Source organism: Crocodylus porosus, unplaced genomic scaffold (assembly GCF_001723895.1).
Source record: "Crocodylus porosus isolate Cpor-Errol unplaced genomic scaffold, CroPor_comp1, whole genome shotgun sequence".
NCBI classification, from domain to species: Eukaryota; Metazoa; Chordata; order Crocodylia; family Crocodylidae; genus Crocodylus; species Crocodylus porosus.
Genome location: NW_017728907.1, coordinates 29,846,074 through 29,856,623, shown reverse-complemented (window position 1 = coordinate 29,856,623; position 10,550 = coordinate 29,846,074).

The window sequence follows — 10,550 nt, the reverse complement described above, 5'->3', positions numbered from 1 at the left end:
CTACTCTTAAAAACTTCCAGGGATGGCATTTTCACAACCCCTCTAGATAATCTTATTTTAGGCAAATGTTCTTCCTATTATAATTTTAATGGTCTGCATTTATATAATATGTTTTGCATGTTCAGGCTTGAGAAAATAGGCCAGATCCTCAGCTGGTTTAAATCAGTGTAGCTTCAATGAAGCTATGCCAATTTACAACAGCTGAGAATCTAACTCCATATTCACAGTTAGAATGATCACCAACCTTAAAATATCTTAGTGTAATTGCAACTATTTTGAAGGAGGCCAGTATTTAAATTCAAGTGCATTTAATCTGAGTGCTTTAACTCTCTTTCTACAGCTTTCATTAGATCGTATTTTATTCCTACATCAGAACAGGACATTGCAGTAGCACACAGATGATTTAATCATAAAGCAAAGCAAGCCTACATATCAGCACTTACAGCTTACTTATGTACTCATGTGCTTTGGCTTTATGCAAGTCATATTTTGTACGGTTTGAATCGGAATTATCTGCCTTGGGACAAGAAAGTCCAATTAGTGGCCTTCGGTTTACACTACTTTTCTATACAACTGCGTGGTCAGGTGAGATGGCAAGAATCATTCTGACAAAAGTCATCAAGCCAAGATAGGTGAAAATGAGGCAGGCATCTTCCTACTTATTTGCAACTTCCTAAAGGATCTGAGCCACATTCAGTATGGGGTTTGCTTAGATGTCCCACACAATGCAATTTTCACCATTTCTTATTGGAGAAAATTCCACAATGACATCTCACACTCAAAGTGGATATTCAACATTCATATTTTCTATTATTTCTACCTATACCCTCTTGTCTACCCTATTTCTGTTGGCCCTCCCAGCCTACAAATATTTATAGGGTGACCCCCCTCATACTTCCTCCTCACTATAAATGAATACAAGTTTCATGCTTTCAAACTTTCCTCCTAAGTGAATCCTGCAACTGTCACTCTTCTCCAAATTTCTTTTTATCTGCCCAAAACACCTTCCAATGTGACTACAGAATTGACCTGCAGAGTTTGTTTGTTCTATATTTAATATTAATACCTCAGATTTCCCTTTCAAAACAAATGTTCAGGAAAAATAAGCTGAGCGTGGTTGTTTGTGCTTGCCCTGATAATTTTGTACATTTACAGCTTTTAGTTATCTTTTATTACAAACTTTAGCTTGATTTCAAAGATAAATCAGCAAGTGAATTAGCAAGTGATTAAATTTGCCAAGTTCTTAATATAATCTCTTTCATCATCTCATTTAATTATGAGATGATTATTGTTCCTCCATTAGTGTAAACATCTGGTATATGGAATTTAACTCCAACATATTTACCTATAGGTGCAATTAAAAATGCTCCCACTTAGTTTTATGTGGGTTACTGTACAATTTCAATTCAGGTACTGATAAACTGTCACTTGCATGTATAACACAAGGAATCCTGAGATTATTACACAGATACCTAAACAAAGTAGAGGAATGCACCATACTGGGAAATGAAAACTGAAAAATTAAATGCAAAAATGTATGTTAAGGGAAAAAAATGTTCTTAAATTAACTTTTGGGCATCAACAATTACTGTGTGACAGGGTTACATGAACCAGCTTTTAACTAACTAGTTCAGGTACCAGTAGCTGTCTAACCCCGAGACCATAGTGCTCAGCACAGTGTAGACATTTTTTTTTAAATGTAAATCAGGAAAAAGAGACCTCAGCATTATTATACACAGTACAATGTGCAGCTGGGGTCAAAAAAGTAAATGAGATATTAGGACGTGTAAAATGGGATTCTGGGTAACACAATGTATTTTATGTATATCATTGATGTAGCTCCATCTGGAATACTGTGTGCAGCCCAAATCAATGCCTCTAGGAAAAGGATATTTGAGAAGTAGAGAAAATCCAGAGAAGAATGAAAAAGTTGATTAAGGGAATGAAAAATATTCCTATAAAGGAGAGACTGAAAACACTACAATTGTATACCTGAGGATGGAAATCAAAAAAGGGGGGGTACATGATAAACATGAAATAGAATCCATCTTTCTGCCATTCGTTATTTTATAGTTATGTTTTTCTTTGTCCTCCTCCTTTTGCTTCATCTCAGAACAAGGGGGAACTCAATAAATATGAAGTGCTAATTCAAAACAAATAGAAACATTTGTTCACAACATGTATAATTAAATTTTGAAATTCAGATGCAAGAGCCTGAGGCCAAGTATTTACCAATTACCAAATATGACCAATTTAATTATATTACCAAAGGGAACAGATACTGGATATCAAGAATATGCCATTTTAACTAGGATAGCAATGTAGAAGCAATATTAAGTTTAATGGCTGGATGGGGCCAAATGGGGCCCAACATCAACTCCTTCCTGCCCCATGGGCCAGGATTGGGTCCTGGCCAGCCAACACCATGCTCTCCTAGCCCCCCACACCAGGGTTGGGCCCTGAGGCCCAGCTCCAACCCCACCGAGCCCTGCACACTGGGATTGTGAGCCAGATCCAGCATACAGAGCTGAGGGCTCCCTCTGGGTCTGGAGCTTTGGCAGTAGGGGAGCAATGCCACCTCTCCCTTGCCATCAAATTTCCAGACCAATGAGAAACCCCACAGACTAGATGACAGTGCTGCAGGATGGATCTGGCCAACAGGCTGGAGGTTGAATTCCCCGCTTTAAAGCATCTCATGACGACTACTGTCAAAAGACAAGACACTGGACCAAATGAATCTCAGGTCTGATCTATAATAATGGTAGATATTTTTTTAAGATTAGCTATGGTCAACAACAGCGAACGTTTCTTATCGCAGAGTACTCAGCTATTATAGAAATCAATACAGTACAGAAATCTGGATTGATCCGAACATAAATTTCCAATCATACCCAACTGCCATTCCAATAGATTTTCAATGTCTATGGACCTTCTCTTGCCCATGAAGTAGACATGGCCTGTCCCAAGCCAGCTGCTCCCCAGGTGGTTGGGGTGCATTGTGCCTTGAGATGAGGGAGCAGCCAACCCTGGGCTGCCTGTTCTCCTGTCTCCATGTGCCTGAGCACAAGGGCTCCATTGCAAAGCCCACACAGTGAAGCACATGGAGATGGGGGAGCAGCCAGCCCAGGGCTGCCTGCTTCCCTGTCTCCAGGCACACTGTGCCCCAGCCAGCTGGGCAGCAGGGTGCTTCAGTGCAGGGGCCCTATAGAGATGGGGAGCAGGCAGCCCTGGTCATGCTTTGTGCTGCTTTTTTCCCCAGGGTTATTTTTGCTACTGGGAAATCCTGGTAGCAAATTTTGCCCTAGCACTTTTAATCAGCAGCACCACAAACTGCATGTGCTTGCACATCTGGATCCAGCCCATGGTATGACAAAGACAGAATCAGATACTAAACTAGTTAGGACCCAAGCCTTTTAAAAAGGTGTCTTAAATTTGGGTAGCTACACTGAGACAGTTGGCACATCACCTTTATCTTCACCAGCTGCACGTGAGCTGGCAATAAGAGAGCAATCAAATCAGAGAGCAATAGGAAAACATTTCATTCTCCAGATCCCAGAGAAGTACAGGTGTCTTCAACCTTGAAAAGATTTTGGCAGGACACTTCTAAAGAGCTTTATATCCTTTCTCTTGTCCCCAAATAATTCAGTTTGCTAGCGGCTGAAATAGACCAAGTTCAGGGGAGACTATTAAAGTGCATTTGTCAGGGTCAGGAGTCCTGTTTGAACTATGCTCAAAGTATGTACAACATGATTATGTAGAGCAAGGAGTATACAGCAAATAGAGCTGCAATTGCCAGGCACCGTCTATATCACTTTTATGCTCTGAGCATCGAGTTTTTATAAGCCAGTGACAACTGGCTACACAATCAATAATAAAGTGTATCTGCACACAAATTCAGATGAGTCCATAGGATTTTGCTGACCTAATCATCTAGGAGTGGTATAGATAGGACTTGCTTGGTCAAGTTATGAAATTTTTGTGAAGGTAAGAGAGTTGAGAAGAGTGCATAAAAGGTAGGATGTTGAGGTGAAATCTAAGCTGAAATCAAAGTAATGGTAATATAACGCATGTGTAAAAAATAGTGTACCTGCAATAAATGGCTGTCATAACGGCCACAGCAGAAGCATTCACACCACAGCCCTGTCAGTTCTAACAAATCTGTGAATTCTGCTAACTACCTGTCATCGACAATCTCAGACAGGACATTAACAGAAATAGTAATAATAAATGACAGTACTCAGTGGCAGTAACCACATCTCACCCCTGCCTAGCTATTTGCTAATGTCATATAGCTGGATTGCAACAGAAGAGTATTTTATGGGGAGATTTTAAGAACAAGGCAGTATTTGTAGATTGTGTTAAATTTAAGATGCTAAATAAATTCTTGTACTTGTTGAAATAGCCTTCAAGTTTTATTGAAAAAATCATAATCCAGCATGAGAACATAAGACCACATCCTCCACTATGCAGACTTTCATAACTCCACTGACCTTTGACACTAGCAGAGGATTTGGGCCAAAAAGGTTTTACAACAGATGTTTCGTTCACCACTTCCTCATAGGCACTTCTGTTGTGCAAAATGGCTGCCATTCTAACTTGTTTGTTACCGTTTACTCCTGTTTCAAAGTGCTGGAAGTGATAAAGTGCAGAGAGAATAAAAATGGGGCCCCTAGCAAGTACTACAAAAGTCTCGCTATACCCTCCAATCAGTTCTTGCAGGCTGACTTTTTATTTATGCCCCATCATGATCCTTAAGGTCAGCTGAGAGCAAGTTCTTACAAGTACCATCAGTACACCAAGTGTGTTTAGCAAAAATGTGTGGGAGGTTGTTTTTGGCCATTGCTCCTCAGCTTCAGAACTCCTTCGCTCTCAAGGCCTGCCAGAGCTGGAGCCTGGACACTTTTCAAAAGCACCGTTTGGGCAGGCATTTGGAAAACCAAGCTAGACTGTGATACTGTTTAGGGCAGTGATTCTCAGTCAGGGCTCCATGGAACTCTGGGATGCTTTGGGAACTTTTCAAGGGTGCCGTGAAGTGCCATGCCATGTTAGCCGTCAGGTGTGCAAACATAATGCAAAAGATAAACCCAGGCATTTGAAATAGGAAGCTATAGCGTTAAAGCTCTTCTGCCCTGTTGTGGTTTTTCTGAGTTCTTTGCAACAGAATAATTCCTTTATTCTTTTTTTTGTAGTCAAAAAAATAAGTGAAAACTAAGAAGTGGCATTTTCCAAGGGATGCCTTGAAACTATTGATGAGTGGGTATTTTGAGGCGACTGAGGAGTGCCTTGAATCTAAAAAGATTGAGAATCACTGCTTTAGGGAGTCTCTGTTTTAAGTGAATATTTTACTTCCCTTTTAAGTTGTTTTGTTCTCTTGTTCCTCTCCTGTTGTATAAAAGTTAGTTTGTTCTCTTATTTATCTCTTTGTTTATTTAAACAAATAAATAAATATTACTTATCATCTTGAAATAGTTTTGTTTGAGCTCACAGAGTTCTGTGGAACTACAACCGATCTACAAATCCTGTACACTTCAAAGAGCATAGTTTATACAGAAAAGGGTCAGAGAAGCAGCAAGATTCCAAGGAGCAACAGAACCATCAGGAAGCGAGAAAGAAACCAAAACAAATAAATTACATTCAGTTATGAAGCATGAGGCATGAATGTTCAGTCATCATATTACTTGATTTGTTGACCTTGGTCAACAAGACCAGCATTTGAGACTATCCTGATTTGATCAGTAATACTGATAAGTCAAGATGATCTTGAAACTTGAAATAATAGTGAATGCAAAATTTACAAAGAGTGAAAGCAGATACAAAAGGATACAAGTATGTATTTTATTGTATAAACAGTTAAAATTAAGATTTGTTGTACTGATTGCCTAGATCTTAAATTTACACAGTTTCTCCCTTTGGACACTTCCTATGTTGGATTAAAAAGAAGAAAAAAAAAATCAATATAGACCTTTGGACAATTTAAGCGACAGAACAGGTGAATTTCTTCCTTGTTTGCTTTATAGCTCTGAACTCAACTTTGACCTGTAATAAAAATCCTGAAATAAGCATACAATAGCAATTTTAGATACACTGTCAAAACACGGTACATGCTTTGTGGGTTCACTGACACAGCAAGCATTTGACAGGCCTCTCAGTTAATGTTCTTTTGAAAATAAAAGGTAAAATGTTTGCAAGGTTGTTGAACTTCTCAGCATGTCTACCAAGTTATTTGACAGCAAGTAATCAATCATTTGTGTTATCATGTCTCCAAAATTCTTCCTAGCAACAATTTTTAGCCTTTATACTAATAGAATTAAATATGTTTAAATAGGCCAAAGTGTGGCATTCCTAATGCAGCAAAAAGGCACAGCAGAAGATGGATGCTTTCAACTAAATAACTCAGTTCTTCTATTTAATATTCCATTTTCATTTATTTCAAATATAGTACATTTACAAGCAATTTAAATTCGAAATTAAAATTATGGTCTCTCAGTTCAAGTTTTACAGTTAGTCTCAGAATGCAGCAAATACAAATCTTAACTTTATACAACAATGTCAATGCGTTTCCATTCCTGTGGCCTAATTTCTCTTCTGTCTTGCACTTATAAAGCCACACTGGCAGTAACAGAGTTATTCCCATTCTTCAATGAGTACATGCAAGGAAAGAATAGTGACTCACATATCTTAAATATTTAATGCAGCACTATATCGTCTACCTGGCTAGGAAGAGACAGGATCCACCTGACAAAGTGAGGGAAGAGCATCTTTGCAGACAGGCTTGCTAACCTAGTGAGGAGAGCTTTAAACTAGGTTCACTGGGGGAGAGAGACCAAAGCCCTGTTCTAAGTGGGTGACCTGAAGGAAGCACAAGCAGGAAGGGGCAGCAGGGGGGACCTTCTCCCATACTGAGGAAGTACAACATTCAGCTAGTTACCTCAGGTGTTACCTCAGCTAGTTACCTCATGAATGCACAGAGCCTGGGAAACAAGCAGCAAGAATTGGAAGTCCTTGCACTGTCACAGAACTGATGTGACTGAAATAACAGAAACATGATGGGATAGCTCACATGACTGGAGTACCGTCATAGATGGGTACATTGTTCATGAAGCACAGGCAGGGCAGAAGAGGAGTTGCTTATGTAAAAGATCTGTATGATTTCTCCAAGCTCCAGTATGAAACTGGAGATAGGCCTATTGAAAGTCACTAGCTTAAGGTTAGAGGGGAGAGCAACAACGGTGATATTGTGGTGGGTGTCTGCTGTTGACCACTGGACCAAGACACTGAGGTGGATGGGGCTTTCTTCAAAGTTTTCCAATCATAGGCCCTGATTCTCATGGTGGACTTCAATCACCCTTACATGTGCTGGGAGGGAAATACAGCAGTGCACAGGAAATCCAGGAAGTTTTTGAACAGTTCTGGGAGCAACTTCCTGGTGCAAGTGTTGGGCAGGACAACTGGGGCCATGCTCTTCTTGACCTGCTGCTCATAAACAGGGAAAAATTGTTGGGAAATGTAAAAATAGATAGCAACTTGGGCAGCAGTGACCACAGGATGACTTAGTTCAGGATTGTGAGGGAAGGAAGAAAGGAGACCACAAGAGTTCAGACCCTGGACTTCAGAAAAATGGAATTTGATTAAACACAGGGAACTGACAAGCAGGATCCCCTGAAAGGCCAATCTAAGGGAGAAAGGAGTCTAGGAGAATTGGCTGTACATTAAAAAAACCTTACCGAGGGCACAAGGATGAACAATGCACAGCAAGACCAGCAAGTATGTTAGAAGACCAATTGGCTTAACATTGAACTCTTCAGTGAGTTAACACACAAAAAGGAAGCTTACAATAAGTGAAACCTTGGACAAACAACTAGGAAAGAGAGTGTAAGAATAATGCTCAGGCATGTAGGGGTGAAATCAGGAAGGCCAACATTTCTACAAGTATGTCAGAAACAGGAAGGGAAAGTGTGGGTCCTTTACTGAATGGTGGAGGAAACCTAGTAACAGATGCCAGCCAGGGCTGGAATACTCAATGCCCTATTCATCTCAGTCTTCACAGGCAAGGTCATCTCCCAGACTACTCAACCTTGCAGCAAAGTCTGGGGAGAAGGTGAACAGACAACAGTGATGAAAGATCCCATTAGACACTATTTAGAAAAGCTGGATATGTACAAGTCCTTGAGGCTGGATGTGATACTCCCAAGGGTACTGAGGAAGTTGACTGAGACATTGGCCATTATCTTTGAAAACTTGTGGCAATGGAGAGAGGTCCTGAATGATTAGAAAAGGGCAAATATAGTGCCCATCTTTAAGAAAGGGAGGAAGGAGAATACAGGGAACTACAGACCAGTCAGCCTCACCTCATTACTGGAAAAATCATGGAGTAAGCCTTCAAGAAATCCATTTCCCAGGAGTTGGAAGAGAAAGTAATTAGGAATTCACCAAGGGCAAGTCATGCCTGACCAACTTGATTGCCTTCTATGATCAGAAGACTGGCTGTGTGGATACTAGTGGACGTGATATACCTTGACCTTAGCATGGTTTTTGATACCATCTCCCACAACATTCTCACAAGCAAGCTAAAGATGTATGTGTTGGAAGAATGGACCGTAAGGTGGATAGAAAACTGGCTGGATCATTGGGCTTGAAGGGTAGTAATCAGTGACTCAATGTCTAGTTGGCAGCTGGTATCAAGTGGAGTGCCCCAGAGGTTGGTCTTGGAGCCAGTTTGGTTCAGTACCTTCAACAATGATCTGGAAGATGAGACAGAGCACACCCTCAGCAAGTTTGCAGAGGATGCCTAGCTGCAGGTAGTACACACACTGGAGGGTAGGGCTTGGATTCAGAGAAACCAATATGAATTGGAGGGATTGGATCCAAAGAAATCTCATGAGGTTCAGTAAGGACAAGTGCAAAGCCTGGCACTTAGGATGGAACAATCCCATGCACTGGTATAGGCTGGCAACTGCCTGGCTAAGCAGTAGGGTTGTGCAAAGCTTTGGTCACTAAATAGATTTGGTGGAGATTTGACCCAATTCAACAGCCAAATCTTCAACTCCGAATCAAATCAGGAGTTCCTTTAATCTCTCCAAATCAAACTGGAACCCTCCAAATCATTCAGACATAGACAGCTTTAAATGGGTTTTTTTGTTTTTTTATATACCTCAAGATACCAGGTGGCTCATAAATACTGCAATGCTGGGGTGGAGGAAGCATCCCATGAGACCCCAGAGGTGTCCCCAGTGCGCTTGGCAGTGGACCCAGAAGTGGACCAGAAGCACTTCTGGCTCAGTGACTGATGCCTCCTGGGTCTGGGGGGGCACCTGGGGTCCCCCCGCAGCCGATAGCCAAGCCAGGGTAGCATGAGGGGAGTCCCCCATCCACTCAGCAGCAGACCCAGAAGTGGGCCGGAAGTACTTCCAGATTTGCACACGGGGAACCCCCACACACTCCTGTGGGATGATCCATCCACCCTACCATCTCAGCATTCATGAGCCACGCCTCGTACCTCGAGATACGTAGAAAAACACAATTAAAGCTGTGTCTATGACGGAATCACTGATTCTCTGAATCAGCATCGAATCCTCAGATTTGGATTTGGCTGAATCGAATCAGGACAGTCATCTGAATCAACTAATAGAATCTGTGTCCCTGACTCGGACCCAGTCCAAATTGAATATGGCCCTTTTCACACACCCCTGCTAAGCAGCAGATATATATAGAAAAGGACCTGGGGGTTACAGTGGACAATGAGCTGAATATAAGCCAATGGTGTGCCCTTATTGTGAAGAAAGCTAATAGCATACTGGGCTACATTAGTAGGAATATTTCCAGCAGATTGAGGGAAGTGATTCTTCCCTTCTATTCAGCACTGATGAGACCATATCTGGAGTATTTTTTCCAGTTTTGGGCCTTCTCCAGAAAGGATGAGAGTCTCCAGAGAGGGCAATGAGATGGTTAGGGAGCTCGGCACATGACTTCTGAGGAGAAGCTGAGGGAACTGGGTTTATTTTAGTCGGAAGAAGAAGAAATAGAGAGGACTTAATTACAGCCTTCAACTACCTAAAGGGTGATCCCAAAAAGGATGGAACTAGACTGTTGTCAGTGGTAGCAGCTGACAGAACAAGGAGCAATGATCTCAGGTTGCAGCAAGGGAAGTTAAGGTTAGATGTTAGGAAAAATGCTCTCATGGGACACAAAGCACTGGAACAGATTACCCAGAGAGGTTGTGGAATCTCCAACCTTAGAGGTTTTTAAGACCCAGCTAGACAAAGCTTTGGCTGAGGTGACCTTGTTGGGGATGGTCCTGCTTTGAGCGGGGGATTGGACTCAATGACCACCTGAGGTCCCTTCCAACCCTAATTTTCTATGATTCTATGATCTTCATGATGTGATGCAAAGATGGATGAATATGAGGTAAAAAAAAACTCTCTCTCGGTTCGTTTTCTTTGGAGGCTCATTGAATAACAAATCCTTAGGCACACATTGTTGGTGAGACAAAAGGTATATATTTGCAAATAGGGTCAGAGGGAGAAGACAAAAGATCAAAACCCTCTGCCCCC